The sequence below is a fragment of the Psammomys obesus genome, unplaced genomic scaffold, assembly GCF_907164565.1.
Source record: "Psammomys obesus unplaced genomic scaffold, mPsaObe1.curated_primary_1811, whole genome shotgun sequence".
Classification (NCBI taxonomy): Eukaryota; Metazoa; Chordata; class Mammalia; order Rodentia; family Muridae; genus Psammomys; species Psammomys obesus.
The window spans coordinates 23,094,223-23,104,653 of NW_026595981.1; positions in this window are offsets into that span (position 1 = coordinate 23,094,223).

The window sequence follows — 10,431 nt, forward strand, 5'->3', positions numbered from 1 at the left end:
TCTATCTATCTATCTATCTATCTATCTATCTATCTATCTATCTATCTATCTATCTATCTATCTATCTATCTATCTTCTCTCTGTAGTTAGGCCTTTCAGTTCACATGCAGCTAGTTCCTTCAGCTTCACTAGCTCTGAACACTGACTTCAGTTTCAGCTGCCCCACAGACCTTGTCCACTCCTCTGCCCACCCTTCTGCTTTTGGAACAACCAGCATCCCCAAAGGGATGACATATCTTTGTATATGTGTTCACGGGACTGTCTTCCCCAGTCTGCTGCCACGAAGGGCTGTGTTCATCTGCACACCTGGGGAAAATCTCGTTATTGCTGGCTTGTTGTTCTTGTTTGGGGCGTTTTTGAGACAGGGTTGCTCTGTGGAGCCCTGGCTGTCCTGGAACTTTGTCGACCAGGCTGGCCTCAGACTCACAGAGATCCACCTGCTTCTGTCTCCCGAGTGCTAGGATTACAGGTGTGTGCCACCTCGCCCGTGTAGGTCTTTATGCTGCTTAATTCTTTTTGGATTTGATAATATTTTGGTGAAGAATTTGGCACCTGTGCTCAGGAGGGCTATCGCTCTGCGTCTGTCTTATCCTTGTATTGGCCTTGGTGTTAGGGTGATGCTGGCCTAGCAGATGAAGTCAGGGACATCCTTCTGGTGTCTGTCTTCTGAGAGTGATTGTGGAGAACAGGTGTGATTTCATCCTTAGTTAGTTCACACCCTTCTTTCTGCAGTGAGCCGTCCTGGTCCTTCCTGCTTTGGTAGCTAATTTCCTTGACCCGATCCCTGGATTCCATACTCATAGAATCAACCAACTGAGGGTCAGACAAAATTGGATCTTTACAGGCTTCTTGTCATGATCTCCTAATTGTAAAAACTATTTAAAAATTTTTATTACTTTAATTGGGTGTGGTGGCACACACCAATAATCCCAGCACTCAGGGAGGCAGAAGCAGACTGATTGATGTGAGTTCAAGGCCAGCCTGGTCTACAAAGTGAGTCCAGGACAGCCAAAGCTACACAGAGAAACCCTTATTAGATAAAAGTGCTCTACAAATGGGTCAATTATGTGAGAAGATGTATGTTGATCCTACACAATTATACCGTTTTGTATAATATGCAGATTTGGGTATGGAAGGGGAGGGGTCCTGTGACCAACCAATTCAGTTCCCCAAGAGACCGAGAGGCAGTGATTTTTTTTTTTAAATATGTATACACAGATCTACCTCTGCCTTTTCCTTTCTTTTTCCCTCCTCCCCCTCCTCTTTCTTTCTTCAACAGAGTCTCACTACATAGACCAGGCTGACCGGAAACTCACATCCCCCTGCCTCAGCCTCCTGAGTGCTGGGATCATAGGCGTGTGCCACCATGCTCAGCATGGCATTTCTTTCTTAACCTTGAATACGCTGTTTCTCTGGCTGATGTCCCGTATTTATCCTTCCAAGAGAAGTGATCCCCCAAGCAGAATGCTTAAAGATACATTTAAAAAACAACACAGGAAGCTTCTTACTCTTTTCGCTGTTGCCTGCACGGTCCTCACGAAAGAAGAGGGCAAAATTGATTAAATAAACAAGCAAAAAAAGTGTTATTTCTGGTAGTTTATCTTTCCTGGTAGGAACCCCATTTTGTGTGCATATCTGTCTTTGTCTCTGCGTGGGTGTCTCCCAGTTAGCAACAGTCAGCTTGACACAGCCTAGAATCACATGAGAAAAAAAAAAACAAGTCTCCCCAACTGAGTAATTGCTTTTATCGGGTTGGTTGGAGTCTATGAGATAGTGTCTTAATTGATGTAGGAAGGCTCTGTCCACTGTGGGCGGTGCCCTTTCTTTGTCAGGTGGTCCTGAGCGACTGTACACGGACTATGGAAGTGAGCTGAGCCGGCAAGCAGCATTCCTTCGTTTCTGCTTAAGTTCCTGGACAAGGGACAAGGTTGCCGACTCCAAGACGCTCACATCTTCCAGGAGGAATGGCTCCAGTCTCGGCCTGGCGCTAGTCTACAGAAGACCGGGCCTCCGCTATCCTACACGGCGGCCATCAGTCAGGATTTGGCCTACTCCACACTGAGACATGCTTTGGGATAAATGGTAACTCAGATGTCACCGCTGGCTCAGCATGAAAGGTGCACGATCCATTATTCATAATGAAGTTTTTATTTGTTTATTGTGTGAGGTGGAACGGGGCCCTGCGCCGTGGCGTGCATGTGGAGGTTGGAAGACGGATTTGCAAGCGTCAGTTCTCTCCTAGCACACGAGTCCCGAAAATCACACTCAGGTTGTTGGGCTTGGCAGCAAGAGCCTCCTCCCCACCCCCACCGGTCCCCTGCTGCTGAGCCATCTCACCAGCCCTCTTACTCATAATGTTGTCTATCTCAGTGTTGTGTTGAAATGATGGTGCTTTGTGGATCGAGGGTTAAATAGAATAGATGCTTAAAAAATAATTTCATCTGTATCAAGTCACCACAAACCCTGTGACTTTAAACAACCAAAATACATTGTCTCACAGTCATGAGGCCCAAATCTGGCCAGGACATGTTTCTTTTGGAGGCTAAAGGAAAGAATTCATTCGCTGCCTTTCGCAGCTTTTGGGAGTCCTTGGATTTGCGGCTGCATCCCTGTCATCTCTGCCTTTGTCTTCATCTCTGCTCTCCTCTTTTGCTGGTCTAATCCCCTTCTGTCCACCTCGTAGAGGGGCCACTTACGATGGTGTCTAGGGATCACATGAATAATCCAGGCTTACTCACCTCACCTCAAATTACAACTTTGAAGGCCCTTCTCCCCCCCTCCCCATCTCCCACAAATTAATTACTGTTTTAAGGCTCTGGAGGCTAGGACCCGATATGCTTAGTATCTTTGGGTGTTTAGTCAACCGACTCTAGGTGTGGCTTGCACTATATTTCTGTGGAGCAGCTTCAACCCATGGTAACCCAAGAAGTCCAGGGAAAGAGTCATAGGTCCAAAGAGAGCACATGGAATTGGAGGGGCATTCTTAGGGACCTCTTGGAATGGTCTCTTAGTGGAAATATAGGTGAGTCTGGCAAAATTGCTGAAAAAAAGATTCCAGAGAGAATGTATGCATAACATGGTCCCTGCCTAACCTTCTGCTGAGCCCCTCTGAGCTACAGAGCAGGCATGCTAGACACTGCTTCTCTCAGACCCCTCTGCTCTCAGAACCCTGCTCATGTGGTCAGTTACAGCCGCTATACAGACTTGAGGGTAAGGATTTGGGAGAAGAAGTATCTTCCTTCCGCCTTGCAGCTTGCTGCTGTTGGTCGGCAAGGCGTGGTCTCGGGAACTTTCAACAGCTGCCGTCTAGTACCCAGCTTCCAGTTTTGGTGGCTACGAAGTGGTCGAAGTGGCTTTTTGACTCCCTGATCAGTTTTGGAAGTCGGTGGTCCCTGAGTGGCACTTCTTGTTTGTTTGTTTGTTTGTTTGTTTGTTTTGAGACAGTGTTTCTCTGCGTAGCCCTGGCTGTCCTGGACTCGCGTTGTAGACCAGGCTGGCCACAAACTCACAGCGATCCAATGGGTTTTCTAGCAAAGGATAAGATAATTCTTTCTGCTCACATTAGCTGTAAGGCCCCTCTCTTAGTCACTCTTACCTGCTGAGGCATCATGACCAAGGCAACTTAGAAAAGATGGTGTTTATTTGGGGCTTACAGTTTCAGAGGTTGAGTCTACGACCCTCACTGTGGGAAACATGGCAGTCAGTAGGCAGGCGTTAGAGCTGGGTTTAATAGCTGAGGGAATGCGACTTGAGATTCAGTCATGAGGCAGAGACAGCTAACTGGGAATGGCCTGAGCTTTTGAAACCTCTAAGCCACCACAGTGACACACCTACCCCACCAAGGCCACACCTCCTAGTCCTTCCCAAAAAAGCTCTGCCAACTGTGGACTAAGCGTTCAAATATTTGAGCCTATCAGGGTTATTCTCCTTCAAACCACCCCCACCCCCTTCTTTGTGTGTAGGTGACTAACGCAGTGGGTTGGGAACAGAGAACAATTGGCCGTTACAGCTTGGCCTAGGCAACCTGGGTTTTCTGCTGTGAGCAACGCAAATACAGGGAAGAAATGGAATGTCATAGTCATGGCTCAGGAAATTTTTTTTTTTTTTTTGCTTCAGGACAGTCTGGGCAGTCCCACAGGCAATACGACTGCACTCTGTCTCTCTCTCTCTCTCTCTCTCTCTCCTTCTGTTTTCGAGACAAGGTTCCCAGTCTGGCCTCAAACTTGCAATCTTCCTGCTCTGTCTCTCAAGTGCTGGAATCGCAGACATACACAAAATGACGCCTGACTTGAGACAGACCTAAGAGTTTGGGGAGAGCTTCTTGTAACAGACCTGGGTGTTTAGCTTCTTGCACAACAGATGCTTTATTAATTTCAGCGTGCCAATCTGAAATTAACAGCAGAAAGGGCTCTCCAGCCTGTTGTGATAGTCTTGGCAACCAAGGACCAGACTCCACATTAAGGTCCAGACGGCAGAGCAGGCAAAGGCCACAGACCCAGTCCCCGCCTGCCTGAATTCACACAGCCTCCATTGCCAGTTTGCCATGCTGCACAGAAAAAGACAGTAACTTTTCGGGTCCTTTGAAATCCCTCTCTGCTGGCAACTGTTAGCTCTTTCTCTTTGAGTGGGAGGGGGAGGAAGAAATAAAACAGGCTCTTCTATTCCTTCCTTCCTTCCTTCCTTCCTTCCTTCCTTCCTTCCTTCCTTCCTTCCTTCCTTCCTTCTTTCTTTCGAGACAGGGCTTCTCTGTGTAGCCCTGGCTGTCCCGAAACTCACTCTGTAGCCCAGGCTGGCCTTGAACTCACAGAGATCCACCTGACTCTGTCTCTGCCCCCCGAGTTTTTGGATTAAATGTGCATGCCACCACCATCAGGCAAGCTCTTCTTTTTCTAGAGGAGGAGACGGTGTTCTTTACAACGGGGCAGCTCGTGGCCTCAGATGAGTCTTTCAGACTTGTGACTTCTTACCTATAACAATACACATGCCTAAAGCCTTTAGTTGACCCCTTGCCCCTATAGGGTAGGCCAGGCCCAGTCCAGGAACATTTTTATGATTTGGGTCCACACCCAGGGGCAGGGTAGGCCCCATGAAGTCTCTGGGGCCAGGACTGGAACGGACACAGGCCCTGCCAACATCCTTCAATTCAGAGTTTATTGTTCATATAAACCATCAATAAAACTGTGGAGTACTCACGGCAGCTCTGGAATATTTATAATGTGCATACATAGAACTTTATGTAAATGTCATAAGCCACACATGTGAATGTATATGAGCGCTTACATTATAAAAACATACGTCCATTATAAAGCATACACACAACATATAAAGTCATACAGGATATTATGCACATCATAAAACTATATAGGACATGACAAAAAAAAGAACAATATCTTAAAATGATCTCATGGTGTTTCATTTAGCTCAGATTTTTTTTTTTTTTCTCTCATGATGAGAACATGATAGAAGAGGCTTGTTTATTTTTGAAAAGAAAATCTTGGTTTTACACTTTGTGGGGCAGGGATTTGAATGTCTCATTTTAAAGCTGCTTTATTTCAACGTGCAGTTTTTTAATGGCTGCCAGGGATGAAAAGCAGGCCTCACAAAGACACCTAGATCCAGAAGGACGAGGTGCATTGTGGGGCTCTGCTCAGGAAATCGTGACATTAACTTTCAATTTTCAATTCCATCCGCCAGTTATGGAGAGGCTTTTTTCAAAATTGGCTTGCGAATTCTCATCTTCTCTCATGTCAATCAGTTGTTCTTACGAAGAAATTGGAATAACGTTGCATTTTAATACTTCCAGCAAATGGATTTTAAACCCACTCAAACTCTTCATTTAGAAGGCTTTTTTTTTTTTTAAATTAAAATTTTCTTTTTCTTTTTTTGTTCCTTGTGTGAAGGGCAGATCTGAAAGATCTTGGAAATGCATGAGGCTTACAGCCACCATAACCATGAAATAACGAGAATGCTTTTAAACTTTGTCTTCAAAAATTCCCTGATGGACTGAGTCCCTTTCCCACCAGCTGCTTACTCAATAACTCTTCTGATTTCACCTTTATCCTGGCAAACAGAGATACCACCTGTAGAAATTTCTGCAGTCCACTTGGTAGGCAGATCTTAGTCTTCTCTGTGAGGTGAAACCGTATCTTCACACGGGGGCGGGGGGGTGCGGAGATGCTTGTTTTCTTGCTGTCTGGTTACAACTCTCTTTCGGCCATTTGCCTCCACACAAGGGGGTGTGTGTGTGTAAAAGATTTCACTCTGCAGTCCAGGCTGACCTGGAACTAACTTTGAACTCCTTGTAGGTGGCGCTCCTGCCTCAGCCTCCCGAGTGCTGAAATTACAGGCCTGAGCCACCACCACACCCTGAAAGCCTTACATCTTAAGGAGTGTTAATTTAGTTGAATCAGGCGTTGTGAGCTGTGATTTCATCGGAACTGGGCACATGTAAGCGTTAGCATGCCACGGTATATTAAAAGTAAGCAACAGAGCGGGGGCAAGTCTGTCAGGTCCTCTGCTTAATGGAACCTTCCCACTCCTTCCAGAAACTGACTCATGCGGGGGGTTTACGACAGGCCAGCAATCAGAGCCGTGGGTCAGGCTGTACGCCAGATGTTGGAAGTCCTGAATTTCCTGCTTTTGGATGGAGAGACGTAGTATATATTAAATTCTAACTTTCTTTCCCACATTCTGTGCGACCCTACTTGGAGGCCCCTTTGACTGAGCGACAGAGGCGGGCTGAGCTCAGGTCATTGCCTGAGCAGGTGGGTGGTGGGATCCTTCTGCTCCTGTCCCCTCCACTTCACCCACACCTCGAATACGCCTGTGCCGTCGGGAATGTGGCCAAAGGGCTATCACCATGCTATGTTCTGGAGCCAGGGCTGGAACCCGGACATCCCTGCCTCTCTGGGGGCAGCGCTGGGTGGGCCTGGGGGCGGGTGCGGATTGCTCAGTTTTGCTTGTGCACACTTTCCTTTCCCACACCCTTACGTCTCGGGACAGGCAGGCAGGAATGACAGACTCAGCATCACTCAGCCACTCTCTGCATCAAGGAATTTGCACTTGGCTTTGGTTCTTCATTGGCTGATTCTTATGTACCCGAGAGCTAGATCTAACAAAAAACCAGACACTGTGTCTACAAATAGACCAGCGGGGGTGGGGGTGGGGTGGAGAGAAGAGATATGTCACTGCCACCCTCCAGCCTGCCCTGCTTGGGCTCCTCAGCCTCCCTCAGGGAAGTGTAGGGACAGTCTTGAGGGCATCTGTACTTGTGTCCTATCCAGGAACAGCAGTGACCTAAGCTGTTGGACTCTGCCTGGAATGGCCAGGAGCGGAGCGGGTATCCTTAGCCATTTTGTGAGCCATCTTGCATGGCTCTGGGTCCATCCGATGAGCAAATCTTCCTGCTGAGGTGACACTGACTAAGAGAACTTACTAAAGGGTGGGGAGGGGACCATAAAGCTAGTGAGCTACCCCAGTGAGTAAAAGTGATTGCTGTGTGAGCCTCATGCCCTGAGGCCAATCCCTGCAACGCGCAGTGGAAGGAGAGAGCTGAGAGCTGTCTTCTCACCTCCACATGTGTGTCATGGCATGCATATGTCTGTACTCATATGTTGAAGTAATGGTTATGTGTTCTAGCCCCCAAATAATGAGATGAAGACCTGTTACATTTATAATAAGCTTTAAAGCACTATGGCTGGGCAGATTCTCATCTATTTTAGCCCATCTGTGTTAGCCTGGCCTACTTCCCAGCCTCATGCTCTGTTTCCTGTCCTCTAGTCTCACCCTGGCCACTCCTGTTCCATTTTTGTTCTCATGGCAACTCCCTTATGGCAACTTTCTCCTGGTCTGGCTTCACAGCCACGTCCTTCAGTCTTCATTCCCACCTCCCCATGACCCAGCAACCTCATCTCCCGTCTACCACCCCCTCTCTCACTCCCCCACCCCAAAACTGGGGTTGCAAGCCCCGCCTGCCGTAGACTGTTCAGCTCTTTATCAGAGATGATGGAGAACAATTTTTACACAGCATTGAGACAGCAGATTCTTCTATAGCAGTGTCAGTGCTAGGATCCGTTAGCCTTTAGCTCACTGCTGGTTCAACAGTTAACAGCGGAGACACACCTTAATACAATGTGAATGGAGGTCCCCTCTACATCTTTCCCCTTTAGTCCAAGAAATGGCTTTTTCTCTAAAATCAACAAACTATATGCAACAAGAACAGTTATAAAAATTTTCAGGTAAGAATCACATTCACAATGTCCAGTCCATTTGTATTTGGCAGCTTCGGAGACAGTATTCCGTTATCTATCTGTCTTGGTGAATCCAAAGTTCTGTAACTAAATCACTAAGTACCTTCTAAGCCTTTATATCTTCTAACTTTCATAACTTACAATTACCAAACTTAAAACACCAATTTACAACTTTCTCTGACCTTCATATAACACCTTTTCAGGCCCTCTGACCTTTTTTTACTAACCTTAAAACACCTCCTTACAACTTAAAATTTTACATCCTCCAACCTTCATAACTTGCATTTACCATCTCTGAAACATCTTCTTAGACCCTAAAACACTTTCTTAGATCCTTCAGAACTTAAGCTTTTATGTGAGACTGTAACTATCTAGTCCTCAGCTCCACTAGAGACCTGAGAAGGATAAATATTACTAGAGTAGACAGGAAGTGCAGAGCAAGCAGCTTCCAAAACTACAGAAAAGACAGAGACATCTGGCTGCCTGGACCGTCACCCAAGGTTCCTCAGCAGCATGGCATCATCTTCGGCCTCCTGGCTCAGTATACGTCAGACTTTTTTTGTGTGTGAAGCAGGAATCATGAAGAATTGCTTACCTTGTCTTGGCAAAGCTTGGTAATGGACTACCCTGTGTCCAGATTGTTCAGTTTGGCCCGTGTGTTATCTGCAGTTGAGGCAAGTAAAAGAAAAATGTTCTAGTGAGTTTGAGGCCAGCCTGGTCTACAGAGTGAGTCCAGGACAGCCAGGGCTGTTACAACAAAAGTACTCTAAGTACTCTCTCTGCTGGAGGGAGAGGTGGGAGGATTTTTGTGAGGTCTACAGAGAGAGTTTGAGGACAGCTAAGGCTACACAAAGACACCCTGTCTTGAAAACCAAACCAAAAAAAAAAAAAAAAAGGAAGAAAGAAAGAAAAATGAAAATGTATTCTTGCTCCTCTTGGGTCATCCAGGGAGCTCTGTGCTCTGCCACCATCGCATTGGGTGGCCCATCATACACCTGGGAGCTATGAGAGCTATGAGTGATTACGGGACCACAATATCTGACAGAAACAATGTAAGTGTGGAAAGGTTTATTTGAGCTCACAGCTTCAGAGGGTTTCGGTCTGTCCTGGCAGAGCAGTCATAGTGGAAGCTTATTGCATGATGATGAGAGCAGGCAATAGAGGTTTTGCATCACAGCAGAGCAGAGAGCAAGGTAGGAACCAAGGGAAGGGCATACCCATCAGGCACCCACCCATAGTGACTTCTAAAACACCCTAATTCTTAAATTTTCTACAACGTCTCAAAATAGGACCAGCGGTTGAAGAAAGCGGCGTTAAAAGCATCAGCCCAGGGAGCGTGTTTAAGATTTAAACCATAATCTGGCTGTCATGGCTCACGCCTTTAATCCCAGCACTCAGGAGGTAGAGGCAGGTGGATCTCTTAGTTTGAAGCCACCCTGGTCTACAAAGTGAGTTCCAGGACAGCCAGGGCTACAGGAAGAAATCCTGTCTCAAAAAAACAACAGCAATAACAAAGATTTAAACCATAGTGGCAATGATGTGGTTTAAAAAAAAAAAAAGCATGTTGTGTGTTCCCTAGATTCAAATTCCCTTTCTCCTGGAGGGCAGTTCTCAGCTTCTTCTGCAGTTAGGTGAGGTCATGGACTGAATTTTGGCCAGTAGAATGTAACCCAAAGGCTGTAAGCCATGCTACATTCTGGTTTGGTTCTAGCAGAATCTGCCGTGGCTGGCTCTCTTCCCTGCTTGCTAACCAGTTTTGGAGAAGATCCGGAAGAGGACGTCAAAGCCCTGTGCTGGGATGGAAGGGGATTGGATTCCTGTGTACCTACCAGAAATGAATGATAAAGCATCAGTTTGATTAATCTAATTAAGGCATGCTCTTGCTATGTTAGTCCAGGCCGGGCTCAAACTTCAGACAAGATCCTCCTGCCTCAGCGTCCTGAGTGCTGACATTGCAGGTGTGGGGCCAGCTCATCTAGCTGAGACAATCCCACCACTTGAATGGCCCTAAAAGTGGATTCTTCCTCACAGCCTTGAAGGAAGAGCCCAGCCTGGCTGACACCCAGACTTTAACTTTGTAAGGCGCCCCCAAGCAAGGAACTCAGTGAACAACTCAAATAGACCCCTGTGTTATGCAGATGTGAGCTAATAAGCGGGTAGGACCCGTGTAAGATGGCTCAGT